The 23,416-nt window shown below is 36.7% G+C and overlaps 1 protein-coding gene across 6 annotated transcripts in view; it reads right to left on the bottom strand.

Moving 5' to 3' along the window:
• DLGAP1 (DLG associated protein 1) overlaps positions 1 to 23,416 on the bottom strand; it is a 404,901-nt gene that overhangs the window by 319,051 nt on the left and 62,434 nt on the right. For 5 of the 6 annotated variants that reach the window (XM_064705914.1, XM_064705917.1, XM_064705913.1 and 2 more), the window contains one exon: positions 3,351 to 3,492. The exons of the other annotated variant lie outside the window; for it this stretch is intronic. The gene's annotated coding sequence lies outside the window, so the exon portion shown is untranslated. The remainder of the gene's footprint in view (positions 1 to 3,350; positions 3,493 to 23,416) is intronic. 6 annotated transcript variants of the gene reach the window in all.

Genomic DNA, 23,416 nt, shown 5'->3' with positions numbered 1-23,416 from the left:
ACATGTAGTGCATTGATTATTTGAGAATCTAGACACCTAGAAAGCATTTAGACACCAATATACGCTTGCACTAAAGTGTCCTCATTACAAACTAAAACCCAGCCACAGCCTAAGATCATGAGAGATGACAGCAGACAATTACAGCTCATTAAATGAAATGTCAGTGCTCAGTGGTATGGGTGAGAACCATGAAATGGTACCACCATATATTGGGAAGCAGCTTCTTCACATTTTGTCTCAGGCTTCCAATCACATACACATTAATGACAGAAGTTCCACCTGAGAGAGTAACAAACTTTTTTCTACTCCTTCCTTATCCTGACCACTTCATCTAGGAAATTAAAAAGCAACAACAAATGAAGGCCAAACACGGTCTGTGAGGTAGAAGAGATGAGAGGTAGAAGTCAAATCCTACATAATCTCTAATTCCTTCTTTCTGTGAATTTAACAGTGCTATGTTGCTCAGTAAAATGCCAAAAATAACATACAAAACTGCCATGTACCTTTTGAGAAACAGAAGATAAACTGACTTCTCAAATATTCAGGGTTTCCATACTTTGTGGAAAACTAAAAGGACCTTCTAGACTTATTTCTCTTGAGACTAGCAGAGATTTTCATTTGTTGTAGCTTTGAAATACAGTGGCAGTCCTTGACCTTAAAAAAAAAAATCTCCAAATAAATTCAATAACTTCTATTAATACTCCTCTTATTTTTTCCAGTAAAATTTCCATGTGGATTGAAAAAGTAAACTAATAATACTGAAATCTACCCTGCAGAAGTGGAAGAAGTATGAACAAAAAATGAAAATTCCAGAATTTTAAGTAAATATGATAATATTGTCAAAAGCAGAAAATATTCCTGAGACACAGGCTGTTTATTCTGCTTTTCATTTTCTTTAATTTTCAACATTTTCTTATTGTTGGGTTTATTTTCTGTTGTTTTGTTTTGTTTTCTAGCTTTTGATTGGTACTTCTCCTAATGTTTTTCTCAACTTAGTCTGTTTTTCTCAGCGGAATAATCTATCCCAGACAATGCCTAATTCTGCCCTACACAACCTTATGGCTTCTTTTCAGATCAGATGATGCAAAACACAAACACCCCAACTGCACAGAAGTGCAAGCTGAGGTTGAAGGATTACTTTGACACTACTAAAGGTACAACATTGTGAAAGTATTCATATAATGCTTTTATTAAATTCCTTTAAAAGAATGTTCATGCATTATTCAACTGATTAAAAGTTCAACGACTCAGTTGAACAATATTGCAAAATGGTTTGAATAAACTACTTTATGAGAGAATCCAAACTACCTCTGGCTTCAAGTATTATGAAGCCATCTGAATGAATTCCTATATTATCCTAAATATTGCTCTGTGAAAAATTTTGTTGTGTTCATTTGCTCTATATCTAGGCCAATAAAATTAATGAAAGGTAATACTCCATTGTCTTTCTGATAATTGTGGGGTCTGACAAATCTACAAGTTAGCTATTGCTGGAGAAGAATCTCATCACCTTCCTATGAAAAACACACTTTTTCCTTAAGTAAATTTTTACCTAAAGCATAAATTAATACTAACTTTGTAGTGAGCACCATGAGAAATACTGTGGGATCCCTTTATTAGAGGAAGGTTTAATTTCATAAATGAATAAGCCCTTTTTCTTTTTTGATATTTTGCAAAATACTTGTTTATGGCAAAATGTCACTTGTATTCAGATTTAGAATGTAGAAACTACTGTGATGGTTCCTTGGAAATGCTTAAAATAGATAAGATGGATTGACTGATTGCATATTCCTTTGAATTATTGTGAAAGTACCAGATCTATCTAAATCATGCCATGAAAAAAGTGGAGTTAGAAGTTATGTAACTTCAAGTTGCTATAAATTGCTTCTTGTTGAAAGCTATATAAAACATTTTCAAATCTGTCATGTTCCACCTCTTCTGCTTAAAAAAGTAAATCCAAGTGAAAATGTCCAAGAAAAGTATGAATCAGGCTTATGTTGTTAAGTTGGAGCAAAAGCTTGACACCATCAAGACTGGATACTCTTTAGCAATTAAATCAAGAATCTGGTCCATTTTCTGTCCAGAATGTATTTTTTACAGTAAGAAACTGTATTTTATTAGGTTAGCTAAACCATTGTAGCTAAATAAGCAACAAAACCAGATGAGACCTACTTCTCTTCTCACAAACACACCATTGCCATTTTTAGTTTAATCCAAGTTTGACTCTTGAACACAGATTTTATCTACTTTCTTTTGCTGCTGACATTCCCACGTGCCCTCAGAACAAGTTATCTCACAAAGCAGCCAGGAAAATGCATTTTCTACTTCTCCTCCCACAGCAGCATGCCAGATGACTGTGCAGCAACAGCATCCCAGAGAACATGCTCTACAAGGTCTGATCTGACCTCCAGACTTCGCCAGAAAACAGTCTCACATCATGGAGCAGTCTGACCTCCCATAAAGTAGGAGGAATGCAGTACAAAGAGAGCATGGAGGAGCCAGAAACTGCTTTATTTGTAGCACTGAACAGAAGAAATGAGCACAGCAGACGGTAGAAGATAATACAGCATTTCAAGCTGTGGGGCAGCACCCAGACGCTGCTTTTGCTAGTCCTGAGAGTACCCACCATAGCCAGCAGGAACTGCAAAACCCTTGACAGTGAGAAGAATGTTAAGCCCTTCTTTTCTAGCCTAAAATATGTATTGAATTTGAGAAAGTAACTGCTTTTGCCTCATTTGGCTATTTTATATATATGTATAAATGTATACACACACATATGAGTTTTTTAATAGCAGTGAAACTTTAAATCTTCTCAGAGTTTCACTGGGACCAGAGACTGAAATTACTTCAAGTGAGGCTTTGAAAGAGGGCGTCCAGAAAAGGTACAAAGGTACTCTTCATTTTCTTCACCCCTCTGCAAATAAAAACTTGCTTACTAGCAGTTCTGCCTTCCCCAGTTAAACAGAGTGGCTGGCAAAACATAATAACAAGGGGTCATGGCAGAATTAGAGTTGATGTTGAAAGTGTGTATCACTCAGCACTGAGTACCACTTCATGATTACACCCTATTTTGTACTCTAAAAAACAACAGCCTCCTACAGCAACAAACACAATTATAAGACAGATACCATTTATCCCAGGAAACCTATCTGCTACTCAAAAAAGATACTAGAAAGGAAAAACAACCCCTTGTGGTGAAATTAGCTGAAATTAGCTCTGATGATGATGTGTTCTTTAAATTGGGAAAGAAAAAAGGATGTTTTTCTTCAGCATGATTTATTTTTAGACTGGCAAAGACACAATGGTAAACAGAACTGGAGCTCTGTGGGCACCTTCTGAGGTTAAATTACCTTTCATGCCATTTGCACAGAAGACTGTTCTCAAGCAGCTTGAGCAGATGGTCGGGACACCATTGTCCGTTTACTTGTATCCACAAAGATAAACGATTGCTCTCTGAAATCCTGAACAATATGGCCCTTGTGATGCTTTAGGCTGCCAAGGAGAAAAAAAAACAAACAACCATAAATATAAACTTAGCTGAGGAGTACAAAAGAGTTTTGATTGATGAAATTTCATTTTGAACAACAAGTACATATGGAATAATATAATTTTTTAGATTATAAAAGATATCTAAAATCATCAAGTTCAAATGTTAACCTAACAATGCTGAGTCCACCCCCAAATCATGTCCCCAGGTGCCACATGTCTTTAAAATACCTCCAGGGATCGTTACTTCATAGCTTTCCTGGACAGGCTGTTCCAGTATTTGACAATCCTTTCCAACAAGATACTTTTCCTAAAGCAAATCTAAGCCTTCCTTTGCCCTACTTGAGGCCATTTCCTCCGGTCCCATTGTCTGTTACATGGGAGAAGAGACTGACCTCCATCTTTCTACTTCTTGTCAGATACTCGTCCAGAGAGAGATTGTCCTCTCTGAGCCTCCCTTTCCACAGACTAAACAGATCCCTCAGCTGCCTCTCACAGGAATTGTGCTCCAGACCCTTCACCTCCTCTGCTGCCCTTCTCTGGACTCACTCCAGCCCCTCAATGTCTTTCAAAACTGAACACAGCACTCAAGTGCAGCCTCACCAGGGCCCAGTGCAGGGGCACAATCCCTGCCCTGCTCCTGCTGGCCACACTATTGCCGATCCAGGCCAGGATGCCATTGGCCTTTTTGGCCACCTGGGCACTCACTGGCTCATGTTTGGCTTCTGTCATCCAACACTGCCACGTCCTTTTCCACTGGGCAACTTTCCAACCACTCTTCCCAGAGCTGTAGCACTGCATGGGGTTGTTGTGACCCAAGTGCAGGACCCGGCACTCGGCCTTGTTGAGCCTCACACTATTGGCCTTAGCCGAAAATATCAGTAATCTGGGACAGTTTCACGAAATGAACACAATGTGTTCCTGAATATTTAGCAAAGTAGGAGATGCAGGTACAAACAAATCACACACAGTAACTCTGACTGAAATAATCTACCATGTCTCCATAACTGCTTCTACTGCATATAACATTTTCCGAAGCACACTGCCAAGTTACAAAGTGCTCTGCCTACTGTGCTAGTGAGGTAACCAGAGATATCCGGAACCATGCCAGAGCAGACAATTGCCTGGGCACAGTGATCCACCCAAGTACTGGTTGAGAAGGTGATTTCACTTGTTTTAAGAACTTCTCAAACTTCTTTGAGAGAAGCCCTGGTTAAACATATCCAATGTGAGCATTTTGCCAACAAGCAATTTGCTAAAAAGGCACTTTTGTTATTAGAAAAATTTACTACTAGAAGAGGTGAGTTTAAAGGATTGGAGAGAACATGTACAACTACGAAGAAAATTCTAAAATCTTAGAAACAGTCTTTAGGATTTAGGAGTGATACTAGTTTTTGGACTTGCAACTAATAATTGCGTAACCTGTCAATCTTAAAAGCTCACAAAAGAAAATGAAATGTTGCTGAATATGGAAAGAATCACTTGGAAGCAGTGAAGGGGACTAGACATGGCCTTCAATACACACAGCAAAATAAGACAGAATTGGGTTTAGAAAATAACAGTGAAATTGGATAACTATGAATCACCAGCCACTCAACATCCTGAAGACAGCAGGTATTTCAAAGCATTTAATTAACTAAAGTTTCATATAAAGATGCATAGTTGGTTCTGAAATAACTGCTTATTTAAATAATGACACAACAAATAAAATTCATATCCTCTATCTAATACCACACACTCCACACCAACAGCCAGTAAACAGTAGATATATTTATTTCTCATTTCAGTCATCAAATGACCTCTTTAAATATCTTTTTGCTGCGATGCTGTCATATTCAGCATGCCTTACAATAAATGTACTATTTAGACAATTTAGATTCTTGTCAGATTTTTAGGACTTGTTAACACTTATTGGAGTAAGGAAAAAAAGGAAAAGACAGGCTGAGATAAATGTCAAATAGTGGCATCCAGCAACACAAAGTAATATGTTCTGATACTGAGGATTAATTATAGCTTAAAGAAAAAGAAATACTTCAGAAATAATAGAAACATGAAGAAGAACTTAATAAAAAATAGGTTTAAAATTTAGGAAAAGAGAAAAGCTTGATTTTGCATAGGAATAAAAGAGAAAGCACAAATGGGAAGAACTTTCCTCTCTGTTTTCGAAAAGGAAGGAAACCCCAAAGTGTGTTTGTTCTAACTATCAGTGTCTTATGCTAATGTCATTTCCATTAAAAAGAAACAAAAGTCAAGGCCTTTCTTCCCCTGAGGGAGCACTCTCCATGCTTTACTTCCACCATTTTTTCCCAAAATTAAAGGGAAGGCCACTGTACCTCAGCTGTTTTCCTGTCCTTAACATCCCCAGATACATTTGCCTATTTGCAAATAAATTATAATGAAAGTAATGACTATGCTAACAAAAATATAATAATAGGATCACTTAGGTTGAAAAAGTCATTTAAGATCCTTGAGTCCAAGCATAAATCTAGCACTATCCACCACTAAACCATGTCCCGCAGCATCACGTCCATTTAATGTGAACTTCCTATCTCAGAGAACAAGCTGGAAATACAACCATCCATCTCCCAGTAAACCAACAGTACATCCTGCAAAATCAAAATCAGGGGACTCCACTTAGAAGTATCTCCATTATTACAAACGGAACATTACTTTATCCTCATAAAATAACTGATAAGTTGTAAAAATAGTACAATATCTCCATATGAAAAGTATTAATTAATCTGTGAGGCATATGATAATGATATCCCTAACCTCAAAAATACCATACTTTCACTGAAAAAGCCCACAGAATATTTTTTTTTGCTGTCCAGTAAAAAAAAAAAAAAAGAAAAGAAAAAAAGAATATTGAATAAGACAGAGGCAGCTGATTGTCATCAGATATCCTGTTTGAATGATACCAGCTAAAAAGAATGCAACATTTTATAGGAAATAAGGCAAACCAACATTATTTACAAATGTGCTATTTGAAATGCATTTTACATAACTTCTGACTGAATTGAGGCACCCATAAATATTTCAGCTCTGTTCAAATCTCTCAAGACATGAAATTTCCCAAAAACACATCAACAAAATGAATTTGAAACTGCTGTGAATAAGAATTCAGCAAAACAAATGAAATTTCACATTGCTCTGCTGCTCTTACCATGAGCTAACAAGTGCCATGAAGGGTAGATAGGTAAAAGCAATACACTCAGAGAAAAGCAAGTGCACACATGTATAGATGGATTTTCATAAAGCCAGGATGAAAACCCAGGTACAGAAAGTTTTATAGTTAAAACAAATGGGATTTTTTTTCCTTTTTCAGTAAAGTAGTAACAACTTCCTCCACATAAATCTCTAGGTCCTCCTGTGAGCTAGGCCACCATTAATGTACAATAACAATTTTTCAGCTGCTGCAAAAACTGAGACACAGATTTAGACTGTCTTTCCCTTTATACCACTGGGCATATACATCTTCTGATTACCAAAGACAGTTTCCTTTCTGCAGGTTTAGAAGCGCAAGAGGCCCCAGTGGGAAAGTCAGGAAGGTGTTCCCATCTCTCCATTATGCAGTAAGATAAACTGATCATTATTTATGGAAAGGGAATATGCTGCATATGCTCAGAAACAAGACTTAATAAAACATGGACATAAAAAACAACTTCATTATTAATAGTTGTACAGCAGCTGATTCCAATAGGAATTTCTCAGTAGTTAACTCCTTTCATACTGCATCTCATTTGTGGGTCAATACAAATCTAGCAGAAGAATTTAGTGATACTATTGAAATTTCATGTGTCTTCCAAGGAGCTGAGAATACAGCACATATTATTCTATAATCACAGAAAAAAGATAACACAAAATGGAAAAGCTGTTTTTAGTCTCAGTAGCATAAGTGACCAGTCTGAAATACATTTCTAACAGACAGCTAGTCTAAATGAGGTGTGTTAGAGGTAAAAGAGTTTAGGCAAAAAATGCAAATCATAAAAGCAGGTGAATGTCAGGTAAATTACAATTGGTGCTGAAATTAGTAAAACTTGCCTGTTAAATCCTGCAGAAAATGGTTTGTGAAGTTTTCAGCTAAGATGTATCCACAGTTTTACAAACATATGCACTGAGAAGGAAAGAGTACTTGAAACTGCATTATTGCAGATCTGTACTTATTTCTTAATTCTGAAGTCTTTCTTTCATTAAATGTAGTGCTACAAGATGTCATTCTCCACTATAACCTCAGAGGAAGAACGGATATCCACATCAGTGGGAGACAAAGTGCGCTCCATTGTAACGTGGACTGATCACAGAAAATTCCTTTAAGATCAAATAAGAACTTCTCCCTGAGCAACCAATCCAGGGTTGTTAATAAAATAGCATCTTCTAACTTGCTGAAACTAGTACACCAAGAATATAGACTGTTTGACACAGGATTTTATAGTGGTAAATGAAACAGGAGCTTTCAAGTATAACATATATTACAAAGGATGGAAAAATTTCTGACTTTAAAAAAAAATTAATACTATGACATATTTGGAACAATTTTTCATGCATGTCTTTCAGATACTTGACAGAAATCATGCCCATTTATGCAAAGTTAGAATTTCATTACCCAAGTTTCATCACCTAAGGAAACAGAGGAGAGGAAGCTAACACCCAAGCTGAAACAAATTCTAGTCAACTACATAAAGACTCTAAAGTGAATAAAATTTTGTGATATTGTCTAAGAAAGTATAAAATGCTTGATTACCTACTATTTCCTACATCGTGCAGACACATATATATTTTGTGCAGAACGGGTGCTAAAAGAGCTACCAAATCTAAATGACTACACTTTACAACACTTTTTACAGGTATAAAAACATAAAGAAAGTAAAAAGAAATTCCTAAGATATCAGTAAATGGTGAAACCACACACCTTTCAAGAAGCACCAGAAATGCAGGTCAGTGTAAACTGCAATTTTATGAACTAGGATAAGTACAAATGAGTTTCAGGATAAATTTTCCAAATGTGCACCTCTGAATGCTTTAATTGCACTGCCAAGACCTCTACGCTTCCAATAATTAATTTCAGACTTTCTGTAATTTCTGCTTGTGTTGTAACTTTCATCAGAATAAAGATCTGTTTTCAGTACACCCACCATCCTTCCATTCTGGGAAGCAAAGTCTTCATTAAACTTACAGACCCACTGATGGCAGGCTCCACTGGACACAGGCCCTTCTAACTCAGTTAATATTCTGGACACCTGAAAATTTTCACAGAGGTAAACCATGACTTGCTGGACTTGAAAAAACTTCAGTACTGCTAACCTGGAGGTGCCTAAGGCCTAAGCAGTAACACTTTACCTCATCTGCAGGCAGGAGACAGTATGAAAACAAGATTTAGTTGGGAAAAGGCAAAGCAACTCTGTTCTACTTGGTCTATTTGCAAACCAAGCGACAGTAACCACCTCTTTGACCATCAAAGTGGCCAAACCCTGAAGTGAGATATTCTGAGAGATTGTGAGATCTCCTGCACATTTGGAGATATTCAAAATTAAATGGAACAAGGCCTTCAGCTATCTGATCTTACTTTTAAGTTATCCTTGTGGTCCAGATGTCCCTTTAAAACTAAACAATCATTTTGATCTATGCAAAACTACTTCTTCCACAGCTGAACTACAACAACATCCAGGAAGGAATTTGACTAGCTCTACTTCAGTCACTTTCCAAAAACAGCTGAACCAGGGTGTTCCAAATTATCTGAATTGTTTTGCAATGGCCATAGGAGAATAGCCCCTCAGCTTTATGATTCATAAAGAAAATAGCTGCTTCAGTGGCATGAAATCCTTAACTCCCAGCTCATGCTGCTGTATTGAGTAGAAAGAGGGAGTGCTAGCAGGCAAAAAACCAAAAAAATCACCACTATATTTACCTGCCAAATCACAGTTTTCCTCTGAGGTCTCCCGTCGCACTAATGATGAGGCTGACTTGGCTTTGCATACGAGAGATAGCAAAGAAACAGCCTGAGGTGATACTGAAGTGGAAAACAGAGCAAATTAAACTGGTTGTCTTCCTATTTTACAACCAGCTGCAATTACCTTACTGGGTAGTTGCCATCCAAAGAAAACTGAGAACAACACAAACAGGAATAATTTCATTGGCATGCACAGTGTGAACCTTTCCCCAGGTGTAATTTAAGGAGTCCTTAAAATATGCAATTCTATCCATTGCTTTGAGCCCTCAATCACTTCCTACTGTAGTTCTGGTTTTCCTCTACATGAAATCCTGCAGTTAAATCTACTTTCAGGATGACTGCCCTGATTAATAACTCTGTAATGTATGTACTCTCTGTGGGATAAGACATTTCTTTGTTCAAAAGTGATCCTTTTCCTCTGAACGCTGGCAATTTCAGTGCCGAGGGAATGATTCACCACTGCTTGATGCTGCCATTCCCACTGCTGGGATGTGTGGTCATGTGAAGTCATTCTGAGACATAATTTCTTACCCTCCTCAGTCAGCTGGGCATTGCTGAAAAATCTACTTGGCAAAACTGGTCAGTATTTTGATTTCCAGTTCACATACTGGAATGAAAAAGCAAAAATCTCTTGTGTTTTCACACATCGGTGACAGAGGTACACTTTCCAGTGGAGAGCTAATATTCTGTGGCCTGACTTGTGTATCACAAATCATCATTTAGCTCACTGCAGAAATCTGAGAATGAGACAGATCTCCAGGTGGCAGCTCTACTGATGGGCAATTATGGGTGTCACTGCTTTTTGAAAGGTCATTTTGTCTGGATGTAGAAGAGGATCATTCTGGAAAACATATCTCAGAAAACATATTTTAGAAAACATAACATAACAGACTAATATTTACCTGCCTACTTCTATCAGAAAAAATGTATCTTTCAATAAATTATTTAAAGGAAAACAAACAAATTTATTAAATATATATTACAAGAATCCTGTGGAACAAAACATTATTAAACTTATGCTGATTACAGAGGGGCAGAATTGTATAGAAAAATCCACCAAGGAAGAAAGGCTGAAGCCCGCATTATCTTATCAGCTCAGTGGGGCCTATTGCACCTGAATTTAAATGACTTGAGTAAGATTATGTAGTGAGTCAGCTCAGAGCCCAGAATAGAACCAAGAATTGTGGCTCATTATCTCTGTCTTTAACCATTAATTTGCACTTTCACACTGAGAGAAATGGATGTCACTATTTTATTAGGTCCCCCAATTTATTTATAACAATACACTGAACAGTATCAGAGGAAAACCACAGACTGAGATATAATCCTGACATCCAGTCTGAACTGTGGGTCACTATGAATATGGGTAGAATAGGAGCAATACTCGTGTAAAACTGATGGACCTACAATCTCGCCCATTGAATCCTCTATCTTTGACTGCGCTGGGTTTTGTTGTAACTGAAATCTATAAATCTCACTTTCAGAACAAAATGAGAAAGTTGCAGAAGTCCCCAAATATGCACACAAAAAATATATAAGTTAGATATGTATTTGTTACTGTAAAGGTTCATTCTACCATAAATATACATTTTAAACTTTCTAGTTTGATCTTTAAAATCTCATGAGTGCATATTACTGCCTAGGATACAGCACTGGTAATTGTCTCTCAACAGCAAATGAGTCACTTTGGTCCAAGGATAGTAGTAAATGGATGCCATGAAAAGCTCTATTTATAGGGTGCTTTACAGCACAATTTCATGAAACTTTCCGATGCTTACATAAAGAATGTATGTTCTGATAATATGTTGCTAAAGTTAGCATCTAGTAAGGAAGGTGGATTAAGTCTTTATTGTTAACAGAAGTCTCTCATTTGATTAAATACAGATTTTTACATTAAATATGCATTCTGAATAACATTCTTTTTTTCCCTTTCTTTCTTTCACACATTGTCTTTTTCTTTCCCTCATTCTGAGATTTTGCACCTTTTTCATCCTGCAAATGTGAAGGATCTATTTTGGAGTCTGTCAGGATAGTAACAAGTTTCCAAGTGCTGCAAAACCAACTTAGCATGGACTGCATGTGCTCTGTTCTAAAACAAGTATTGACTGACTCCACTCCTCTTCTGGTGCTGCATATTATCAAAATTTTCCTCTGATTTTTCACATCTCAAATTCAAACGTACTTGAATGCATTTTAAACTATCAGTAGTTGCTCAAAACAGACAAGTCACTGGAAAACCCAATATGAGCAAGCACTTTGCAACCTGTTTCAGGTGAGCAGAAACCTACAGCTTCTCTAGGAGAGGCAGAGATCCAGCATTTTGCTACATCTGCATCTACGTCTGCACCGTGAGGTGAACTGGGATGAGCTGGCTGCATTTCCCCTTTTCACAGGATTCATTTCACCCTGTGCTCTGTCACTCCTCCTCCCAACAGACAGCGGGGTGCAGCCAAAATGCTTTCACTCCCACTCTCTCCAGTTGCTCATAGCAGATAATAGCAGGTAAAGAGTCATCGCTCCCTTCCCCACAGCAAGAGTCAGGGGCTGAGCACTGCTGAGTTAAGGAAGAGCAATGACTCTCCCCAGTCAGCCAAAAGGCAGGTCAGATGCTCCTCTATAGCGAGTTTTACAACCTGAAAATGTTGTTTCCAACAGCTTCTCACAGGGCAGACTTCTAAAATTTTTAGTTGATGTCTGAATATCTTTTAAAATGTCACATACAGACAAAGCTATATAAATATACGATTCTGAGTTTCCTTGCCACCTTCAAAAGCTCCTTAGTAGACAAACCTCTGAGGCCTGTGGAGCACACAGTTGAAAAATCACCAATTAAAGCTGTTTCAACACTTGAAATAAGGAAAAAAACAGAAGAGGGAGCCTAGAAGGCTACAGGGAACTGTGATTATACAGAATGTGCAAGGTTTGCATATTGTCAACTTGGAGGCTCAAGGCAAAATTCTCCTGAAAGATGCAGATAGACAAGAATTACAAGTAATATCAGCAAATTATGGCCATCTGACAGAATTTTAAGGTTTCTAAGCTATAGATTTCTTTCCTGATGGTGAGAGAAGGGGGCATACATGGTGCCATATGCCCTTGCAAAACCTTTCTAACAACTTTATTTGGTAGAAAGTGTGTTTTCTTGGAAATCATCTTTATTGTTGTGTATACAGACACCTTAGATTGAGCTGAAAGATTCTTTTGATATTCTCTGTGCCAGCAGGTATAATAAAACAATGCTTTTAGAAAGTTGATAAAGGCAAGGGAAGCAATAAACCAGTTAAGAAGATCTGGCAAAGAAAATCAAAACATCTTGCCTGAAGTAAAACATCGAATCACCAGCAAAGTTGTGAGTATGTATGAGATTCTAAGAATCCTCTTTGGAATATCTTCTGGAATATGCTTTCTCTGTAATATCAGCCTTTTTTTTTTTAAATTTAGGATTTAAAGTAGTAGTATATACTGATATATGCATGGATGAGGCAATCTGCAAAACTGTAGTCTTCAGAAGACAATGAACTCTTTTTATATAATGCTCAATGATCTGCATACCACTAGGAACTCATAAAAGATGGCCAAAGAGCTATTATTCTCTGCTATAACTCATAAATTTGGTGCTGTCTTATGACCAACCAGAAGGTTTAAAACTGAACAATGGAACAAAATTTGCAGAGATTGTGCATGTCAATCAAGGAACTCATAAGATATTAAAGAAGCCAAGACTATAAAAAATTAAAAATGAAATGGAAAAATTCACAGACAGTAAACAACCCACCAGAGGCTGTAGGCAAAACCACTTCAAAGGCATAATCAGCCAAAAGCCAATTTGAAATGCAGTGTAATTATCACCAACAGTATAACAGCAGGTAACAGTGATATCCCCACAAAATACCGAGAACTACTTTGCTTTGGATCCCTTTATCATTTCTTAAGAGAATTTGTTTCCTTGGTGGAAAGAGTTGAGGGCATTGAAATGAGCTTAAAATGGGACACAAGTTCTGAATTTCAAAACTTTGTCAAATCGGTTTTCTGCACCTAGCGAAAAATCTCATTAATCTTGTGGGATAGTAAGGGACTATTGGAAAAAGTCCCACCATCTGAGGCATTAGAGCTCACTGTCTTTCTGAGAAACATAAATAAAATCTGGCCGACTCTTACTTCACAGTGGTATGATTGCAGAAAGAAGCATTAGTTGCCTTTGACATTTACTGCTATATCATTGCTACTTACTGAGCCTGAACTCCTGAGCAATTTCTTTGTCCTCTAACAGTTATCTGAAAACAGATGAGTAAAGACACTGTGTGGCCTTAAAGAAGCAGTACAACCTGCACAAGAAAGCAGAGTAAAATTTCCACCTCTTTCTTTCCCAAAGAAAAATAAGAGAATACTGCATTTTCTTGATAAGAAAGTGTTTATTTGTTAATCATTTAATAATTTATCATGTTTGACATAAACAAATGTTCTAATTATGGCAGATTTTGATGTGTGCTATGCATAAACACCTCCTCTACACAGCCCTCTGTTTTCCTGTGTACTTTTAAGTCCTTCTAAATATGATTTTGATAATGCAATCAGCTGCTTGAATAAACATAACCTAATTGAAGTGGTATTCCAAAGAACATTATTTCTATTATTATGACTTCCCTGGCGCACAGCTGTAAACAGACAGCTGAATGATGGCAAATGACCTAGATAAATCTGTCTCGATAGCTGTCACTCCTTAGTCTTGACCTTCTGACACTGTTCCAGCTGTGCAATAGCTTGTCCTAGCATTAAGAGAGAGACAATCTCAGGCTCATTCTATTCTGGGAAAACTACTAGTATTTCTCTACAAAGACACACAATCTCATAAAATTAGTGGACTAAAATGTATTTCTAATATAAAAGCAGAAAAAACATTGAACCTTCCTACAACTTTGCATCTTGCACCATAAAAATAAATAATAAGAAAAGAGTTAAGGTACTAAATTAAATGTTAATCATATTTTACTGATAGCTAGACCATTTTGCATTTGTTTCATAGAATCATAGAATTGTTGGGTTGGCAGAACACAGAATACAGAACAAGTCAGGTTGGAAGGGACCACAGTAAGTCATCTGTTCCATCCTCCCTGCTACATTGCATGGGATTGTGTCCAGACAATTCTTGAATAACTCCACTGAGGAAGACTCTACAACCTCTAAAGACAACCTATTCCAGAGGTTCTCTAGTTCCAAGTTCCGTGCCATGGGCAGGGATAGCATCCACTAGACCTGGTCGCTCAAAGTTCCACCCAACCTAACTTTAAACACTTCCAGGGACTTTGAACAGCTTCTTTTGGCAATCTTTTTCAATGCCTTACTACCTTCACAGTAAAGAAGTTCATACTAATTATCTAATTTAAAATCTGCTCTCTTTCAGTTTAAGGCCATTACCCCTTGTCTTGTCACTGCATGGTAACAGCTTTGTAGCTCAGAAAGTACAGCCCTCATCAAACCTCATTCCCAAGTAAATCTATTTTCAGTGCCTTTAGTAAACAGAAAAAGGAACATAAATGGCAAAAAGTAGTTCTGACAATATATTCAGAGTTGTAATCTACATTTCATGTAATTTAAGGCATAAAGGCAATTCATCAAAATGACGCTGAGCTACAAAAGAAATCCCAAAGTAATCAGGGAATATGTAAAATGGGATGAGAAACTATGACCACTGCAGAATCCCAGTGTAACTAATAATTCACAGAGAAATGTGAAAGTTATAAAATAGATGCTATATTATACACATATAATAGCCACATTTTTTAGCCAAAAAATCAGTCTTAGAATACCAGGTGAGGCCTGCATTCAAGCATAATTTTGCAAACATACTTAAACAGTTTAAGACAAAACCATGCTATTAATGTACGTAACTGGAGAGTGAATTTAGATGCTTGGTAGCCCCAAATACTCCCAGATTTTAAAGCAAAACAAATCCCCGTTGTTAAGCTGCAGAAAATTTTACCAAAAGTTTTAAAAGCAAATAAACCAGATGTGCTGGATCAACATCAGCACTGAAATGTAGCCAAGCCTCTGCTGTTTTTCCACATTCTGCTCGCATAATCTGGTGAGAGTGAATAATATTTTATGATGAAGAAGAGAAACTGGAAAACTTTTCATCAATCTCATTAATCATCATAGCAAAAAGACAGAAATAAGGCTTTCTGCCTAGAGCATTACATTTTAAGATTCTGCTAGAATAAAGTTCTCCTAAGAAGAAGTCCACCATTTTGTCCTTTAATCCTCACTTATTCCTTTACATCACATAAGGAAATCACTGCTTGAGAAGTGTGTTGTGTAAAAACAGGCTCAAAAGATAAGAATTTTCCTGAAATCTCCAACTACTATAGGATTGTACAACAAATTAGATGCAGCTTAACTGTAAAGTTTCACTATAAAAATTTATAAAATACGTAAAATACTACTATATAAATGAGTCTAGATTAAACAAAACCCAGAGAATTTTCCTGAAGTATTGTGTATACGACTGTGAAATGTTGTGAAGTCTTCTTTCAGATAAACACCTCAAACATCTTTGAGTGTCCTTAAATGCTTGTGAGCAATGAGTGCTTCTGAAAGGCTAAAGGAAGGCAAGTCCTTATTCTGTAGGATAATATCCTTCAGGTTATGTCACATCCTGACTAAAGAGTCTGACTAAAAGGTGAAGCAGCTGTAATGATCATATTATTTTAAAAAAAATGCACTAAATTACTTCTATATAAACTGAGATTTGAAGTCCTCCTACAAACAAGAGCTAGCATTTAAGGCTCATTTGGAAACCTAAATTCCAGACTTTTTCTCTGACACCTTTGACTTGAAGAAAAGAAAAAAAGAAACTTCAACTTTATTTTTGGCTATGTTTTTAGCTACTGCATATTAAACTCTCCAACAGAATAATTTTGAAACTAAGATGCCCCAGTTTTGAATTCGGATGTTGTAAGATGGCACCTTCCCTGTGCAGAACACCTGGGCCTTTACTAGATAAGAGTGCCCTACCTGCTGCTCCAAACAGAAGAAAGCTGAAAACCTATGAGAGCTATAGGAAGGAAGAAAAGAATTACTTGATATCTGCCAAACTTACTTCCCAGTGAAAAATGCTGAGAGTTTAGATTATCTGAATTGTCTCTAAAAAAAAAAGATGCAGAAATAAAGGAAAAAAAAATCAAAATCAAGCCCCAGTGAACCCATGCCTGGGTAAGTGGTAGCTGCCCACCCAGAGTCCTCTCAATGCTCTCCACACTCAAACTGCAATGGATAGTACCATGTGGTCCAGAGAAAAGTCCCAAACAAACCAGTCTGGCCTCAGTTTTTTCATTATAATTCAGAACAGTGAAAGAACTGTGAGATCAAATTCTAGATTGAAGGACATAGATCATGCAGAGTTAATGAACTATTAAATTTGGTTTCAAAGCTTACCTAAGCTACTCAGGAACTCTCAAACTGAAAGACCTCTATCCATTTGATTGGCACTTTTCCCTCATAAGCAGTATGCTCATATATACACTTAGCAAAGTCAGTAAATACAGTATCAGTTTTAGTCTGTGGGTTTTTTTCTTTGAATAATTGATTTCTCCTTTGAAAGAATGACCTGTATACATAACTGATTAAAATGTTCACTTTGGAAAACCAGAGAGCAAAGCAGAGGGAGAGAAAAAAGTTTAATTTCATCTTTAAAAATTTGCTATTGATTCAGTGGGTCCAGAATTTCACGAAGATATGTTTGAGCTGGTACATTTTTTAAGAACAAAATCAGCAGAAGATCTTTCAGTCCTTATTCCTTCTCATTTTACTGTAGATTAATGACAATAGAGGCTTTTGCAGTTATCACTCATCATTCTGGAGGAAAATTACTTAAATCCATGTATTTGCTGCCTGCTTCACTAACAGCTCTTTTCCTTTCTCACCAAGCCAAGCCAAAACCAATCTAATCCACTTTCCTGCCAATACTGAATTGATCCTTATTATACTCATACCCTAGCTAGGTTTACGTGACCAAACATCAGTGTTTCAGGTCTGTCTTTCAAAGACACTCATAGAGAACACTTCTGCCTGAGTGCTCACTGACAAGTGGATTATCATGGCAACTTTCCACAGAGTATCTTGCACTTGCACTTTTCTTTTACCTCTGCAAACAGGTCTTGGCTCACAGAAGCCATCAAAGGCAGCATCACCTAAGAGTGACTGTATCTTTTTCAAAGAGAAGGAAAACATAGCTAATTTCACATTAGAGGGACTTATAGACATGTCCTTTATGTTTACAGAAACAATGATCTAAAATTTGTCGCAGGAAAACAAAGTAAACAAAGCAGAATGAAAGACAGGGGAAAAGCTTCTTTCTTTCCTGCATAAACTTAAATAATTCCAACAACACAATTTTTAATCTGTGGCTTTATGAACCAGCCTTGATCTTAAGGCATCCTTATATTTATATGTTTAATAAATGTCTGTAGGAACTAAAATAATCTATACTTGAAAGCTGACCTAAAAGAATGCTCAACTGAGTCTAAATAAAATGTAGTGACCTTTACTGTCTTAAGCCCTTGATATCACTGGTAAATCCTACTGGAATGAGGTAGTCCATGCTCCTCAGAAACACAAGGGTTTTTTTTTAACAAAGGACACACAGACCTGCTATAGCTCCTCTCATTTCTGTATGGAGTATTACAGCAACACATAAGGTAGTGAACAATTAAGCACCTCTCCCCTAAGGAGCATAAAACTGAATGGGCATAGCTTGTTCAATGCCCATTCAGAACAATGAAGTTCAAACAGTGACATTTCCTGCTCCACAAAACAAAGATAAAGCGATCATTTGGGTTCTTGATAAAAGGGAGCCAAGTCAATACCTGCAAAATGCATCATCAACTTTTATACAGAATTAATTATTGCCACTGTCCTAACAGTTTGCAGAAGAGGTCACTAAGTGACCTCTATAATGGATAAAACAAGCTACAGATGAGTAAAGTGGAAGTGTCTCCCTCCCAGAGCAACTTGGGCACCGATACAATTGGAAATTGCCTGAGAGACAGAATAAATAATCTCTTTCTTAGGCTGCATTAAATGCATTAAAAAGCATTGAGACACAAAATCTGGTAGCATTTCTAGAGGTCTATGTTTGACAAGACCATAACAGGTATTACTTACACATTGCAAATTAAAACTTTCACTTGCTTAACAGGTAAAATGGAGAAAAACTGTACTACCAACTGTTGAAACCATACATTCTCAGTGAACAAGAGAATAATGAAAACTCTGGCTCCCTGTCAGAGAAGCACACTTCAGACACAGAAATGTTAACTCATCATCCCAACACCACATAGAAACTCTGGGGCAGAATGCACCTTTTGTTTGAAAGGTTGCTGCCTGATCACGGCAGCGTTTGGGAAATCACAACTCTGTTTCAGTGCATTCATCTAAGAAACAACCATTGACAAATCTGACCATGCATTGACTCTTTTAATCAAAATAATAGAAGTGTATCAAAATCATAACATTCTGAATTTGATGGGAGTTCAGAGCAAATAAAAACATACTGTCTTATGACTATAAGCTGGAATATACTGGATCTCAGATATGAAAAAATATTGGAAGATATTGAAACTTAAAGAGAAGATTCTGACAGAACAGGAATAGGTTAATTTTTAGCCTATAACATAAAATCTATATAAATTATGTTAACTCTTTTTAATTAAAGAATAAGTGGAAGAGCAAAATACTAGCAACATCTCCCAGCTGAATACACTGAGCAGAATAAACTTCCTTCTCTGAAGGAAAATCACAATAGCACAACCTCCAATGTTGTGATGGAAAGAAAAGAGTCTCTGCCCCCTCCCCAGAGGCTCCTGACAAAAAATTTTACAGAAGAAAAATATGAGACCACATTCCAAAACCACAGGGTCCAAAACCTCGCAAATAAGACTCGTAATTGATCATCTTGGTGAGAAAGAACAAGAGGGCTGGAAAAAAGCCATACTTTAATTTCTACATGAAGGAGAACAAAAAAATTTCTCCAATTAAGAAAATATCAACGCCTCAAGCTACCGTATCTTTGATCTTATTCTTTGCCATAGAAAGGAAATTTCATCTCTTCAAAGCTTCAACCAAGTAGAACTAAGTTAATAAGGAGAAAGAAAACTTAAATAAGAGCCCTTTAGAGAGACCAAGGACAAACTGACAGGTATAACATTTTAATTGATTGCCTACATCAGAGGAATTAAAATAATAATATTTATCTGTTGCTACAACAGTAGACATATACAGTCACTTAAGAATTGAGTGGAATAAAAATATGCAAAATTTTGGGAGCTCCATCCTTCTCATTTCTAACTTACCTTTTAGATTTGAAGAGCCTATTTTTTTCTTAACAACATAAATTACCACCACTTAACACATTATTTAAAAATTATTATAAAAATTAATTCATTAAATCAATAATTGACTTTTGAGAGAACACTGAGTACAAATTTGCTGCATTAGACTGACAGTAACAGAAACCTAGAGGCTGTAGAGATCCTCAAAACAAATTACTTCCCAGCCAGTTGCAGTGGGAGCTTTTTTTTTTCAGCTATGAAACACATCTCATCCCTTACCTAGAAGAAACCTTACTCCTGGACCATACAACTTGGTACTGACCTCCTCTAAAATGCTGGCAGTGGGTGGCACAGGAGCCTCCTGGAAATGCTGGGGCAGCTGCAATGGTCACCAAACATGTTACAGGGCAGCCTTCCCAAGAGCAGCTAAGTGACAATAATTTTCAGCCACTGCTGGTGACAGCACTATGCAGCGGTACTCAGAAGCCCTGAAAAACTGTAAACTGATTTTCTGTCTTTCAAAAGAGCTGAAAAACCTCTAAATAAAAAATATGGAACAAAATATCCTCAAAAAACCCCAAAAAAACTCAGAGGGAAAAGAAGACTTAATGATGAAAAAAATAACAGGATCTTTTAACACTTTTAAGGTCCGTTTAAGTAGCTAATCTATGTGGAAAGCTTACTTTTGCCAGCTGCCTTAATATTTAGCTCAGGTTGGGAAACCAGTAGCAGTTTCTAGGCATCATTTATCAGCTGTCTCCTTCTAGCCATTCAAACAGCAAGGTCTGTAGCAAAGGCTAACAGAAAAAAGACGAATGTTGTTAAAAAATGTTCCAAAAGTACTGTATTTTAAACAGTAACACCTATGACAAGGAACTTCCCCAAAGTATGCTCATGTGCGAGCCAACAGAGCCAGATTTTGTTACTTGTGCTTGGGTTCCTGCTACCCAAACTGTGGCATATTTACATAAAATTCCTTTAGTGTAGTACAACCCAGAGTCAATGTAAAGTAAATAAATCCAAGGAAAACTCCATGGTAAGCAAGTTCAGAGTCAGATTTTGAAGTTTTTACATGACAGTTGTTTGCCTTAGTGTAGGGCAGCACTTTGTCCTGATCTGGCACTTCAGATGACTCTGCCCTCTCTGCCACTACCAAGGATTTGTCATATTTTTATTTCCAGTTTCTGATATCTTATGGACATGAGTAACAGGTGACTTGGATTGCTAGTTTTACAACATCCTGATCCATATCAGACAATAGTAAGGTCTTTATTTTGCCTTTTTAAGTGCTTGTTTACAATTTATTTGAAAAAAAAAAACAAAACAAAAAACCTCAGTAAGGCAATGGCTGAAAGATGAAAACACCAATCATTCTGGGAGAGGAGGGCAGTGTCAGATTATTCAAAATTTTGTCCACAGACAACTGAAGCAAAAGAAAAAAAAAAAAGAGCATGATTTCTTGCATTGTGAAATCATCAGTTTTGACGTTCATATTATTAAATCCTTCTTGTAGACAAACCAACACTTATGGACTTAGTCATTCCATAAGCTAATCAGCACCTAAAATCTTTTTTATCTGACTTTGAATGATATCTTAACAACTTAATACCAGCTCATACTGAAAGCCTGATTAGCAGTGACAGGTGACAATAGCAATGATTTCTAGTGTGTGTGGGACCATTACTATGCTGTTAAAATATAAAAGGAAAATATTACCTCCTACAATTCTTGCTTTGGAATTTGAGGAAAAGCCCATGCAAAGACATTTTCTATGGGAGTTTCATCTCCCTTACCTCATCTACAGTCTGCACCTGGATCAAATGAACGAAGTATTTTTGACTTCCCCTGCACATGGCCTAAATCAGCATTCCATTACTACCACAAATCAATGTATTCTGAACCTTAAATATGCACAAGCAGCGCAGGAAGACACAATTCTCACAGTAGTTTGTACAACCTCAAATGTAACTAAGGAGAGGTTTGGTTTAGCACAGCCACCATTGTAAAACATAAATTTTGCATCTAAAGTCACCTCAATTTGACTGTTAATTTTAAACCTATCTTATTAGTTTTGAGGCAATAATGCATGTATTGCAGAATTTTTTCTGCAATACATGCATTATTTCCTCAAATGCAGAATTTTATTCTGCATTTTTAAGAAGGTCGCCATGCATACTGATGAAGGTTATTATGGAATTTACACTGGTACTCTTTTTATGACCATAAAATCTCACTGTCCTTTCCTCAGATGTTGGTGAAAAATGGGTCTTGATGACTCTGCATTAACAAAACTCAGTAAAGGAGACCACTTTGGGTTTTACCTTCAGTACTTTACATCCTGGAACCATAATAATAGAAAAAATAGCACCAAGATATTTAGATGTAAGTTTTAAATATATTTAATTTGCAGAAGTAACTAAGAATGGCTATTCCATATTTTATAGCTGATGAAAACAATGCATAGATCCACTGTGTGACATATCCAGGAACACATGTGACTTAGTCATGATGTAAATTCAGGATTCTTTACATTCTGATGCTGTTTGCTAGATTGTGATGCTACCTATATGCATCATATTACACAGATATTGTCAATTAAAGTATAATTATATTTTTCATCTCTATTTCCTCTATGTGTATGCTATATCTCAAGTCATTATCATACTCATTAAAACACAGCAGTTCTGTATCCCTTATCTGCACTTAAATGAAGTATGAGGATATATAACAATACAATTAACAGAAGTATTCCCAATGAAAGAGGCCTTGAAAAACAAAGTGAACAAAGTGAAGCCTTGATGGGAATGATCCTGCACTTGAGGCCTGCACAACAACCACTGGGGCTTTTCATCATGTTTTTTTAAAGAGAACTGACAAGTCTGATAGAAGGAGAAAGAGAGAGAAAATACAGTTTTGAAGCTTCATTTTTATTCAAGATGTAGCAGCACAAGGACATCCAGAGGAAGCCTAGAAAACACAAGCTACAGTCAAAAATGAAGCCTGATTTAGTAGCTGAATCCATTTATTCTTTCCAAGGTTCTGCATAGCACCTGACATGAGGGCCGCTCTCCTGACTCATGTCTTTCAGAACTTGAGTGATAAAAATAGCAAGTCTCTCTGAACAAAGGAGAGCACCAAAAGACAAAACAAACAGTAAGTTTGCATCTTATATTAGAACTTGCATGCTTTCTACTATTGCAGCAAATGCCTCAGCGTATTTATTTACCTTGGACAAGATGAAAGGTCACTCATTATGTGCATAATAAGCTAATCTCAATTGTAATTATACTGCAGAAAAAAACCCACTTTCATTTGAAGGTTAACTAGATTCAAAATAACCCAGTTCTCATCAGGGTGTTGCATTTATTTCAATTAAGCCAATCAACTTAACAAGGATTTAATTAAAAACAAGTTAGCAAGTCAGAAGAAGTATTTGAAATGTAATTAATAAATATTTTAAATAAGCCCCACGTAGTTAAATCAAATATATTATTCTAAGTGCACTAGACTATGACTTCTTTGCTGATGCTCACTTTTGGTCAACAATAAAAAGCATCCCACCCTGGGAATCCTGGCACCAGCTCATCCTTGCAAAGGCACATGAACACAATATGCAGGAGGTGGAATAGTGAACATTCAAAAATTGGGGGGAGAGAGA

This window comes from Zonotrichia leucophrys, chromosome 2 (assembly GCF_028769735.1).
Source record: "Zonotrichia leucophrys gambelii isolate GWCS_2022_RI chromosome 2, RI_Zleu_2.0, whole genome shotgun sequence".
In the NCBI taxonomy this organism is placed as follows: domain Eukaryota; kingdom Metazoa; phylum Chordata; class Aves; order Passeriformes; family Passerellidae; genus Zonotrichia; species Zonotrichia leucophrys.
Note: the sequence above shows the minus strand (reverse complement) of the source record. Positions and strands in the feature narration are given on the sequence as shown.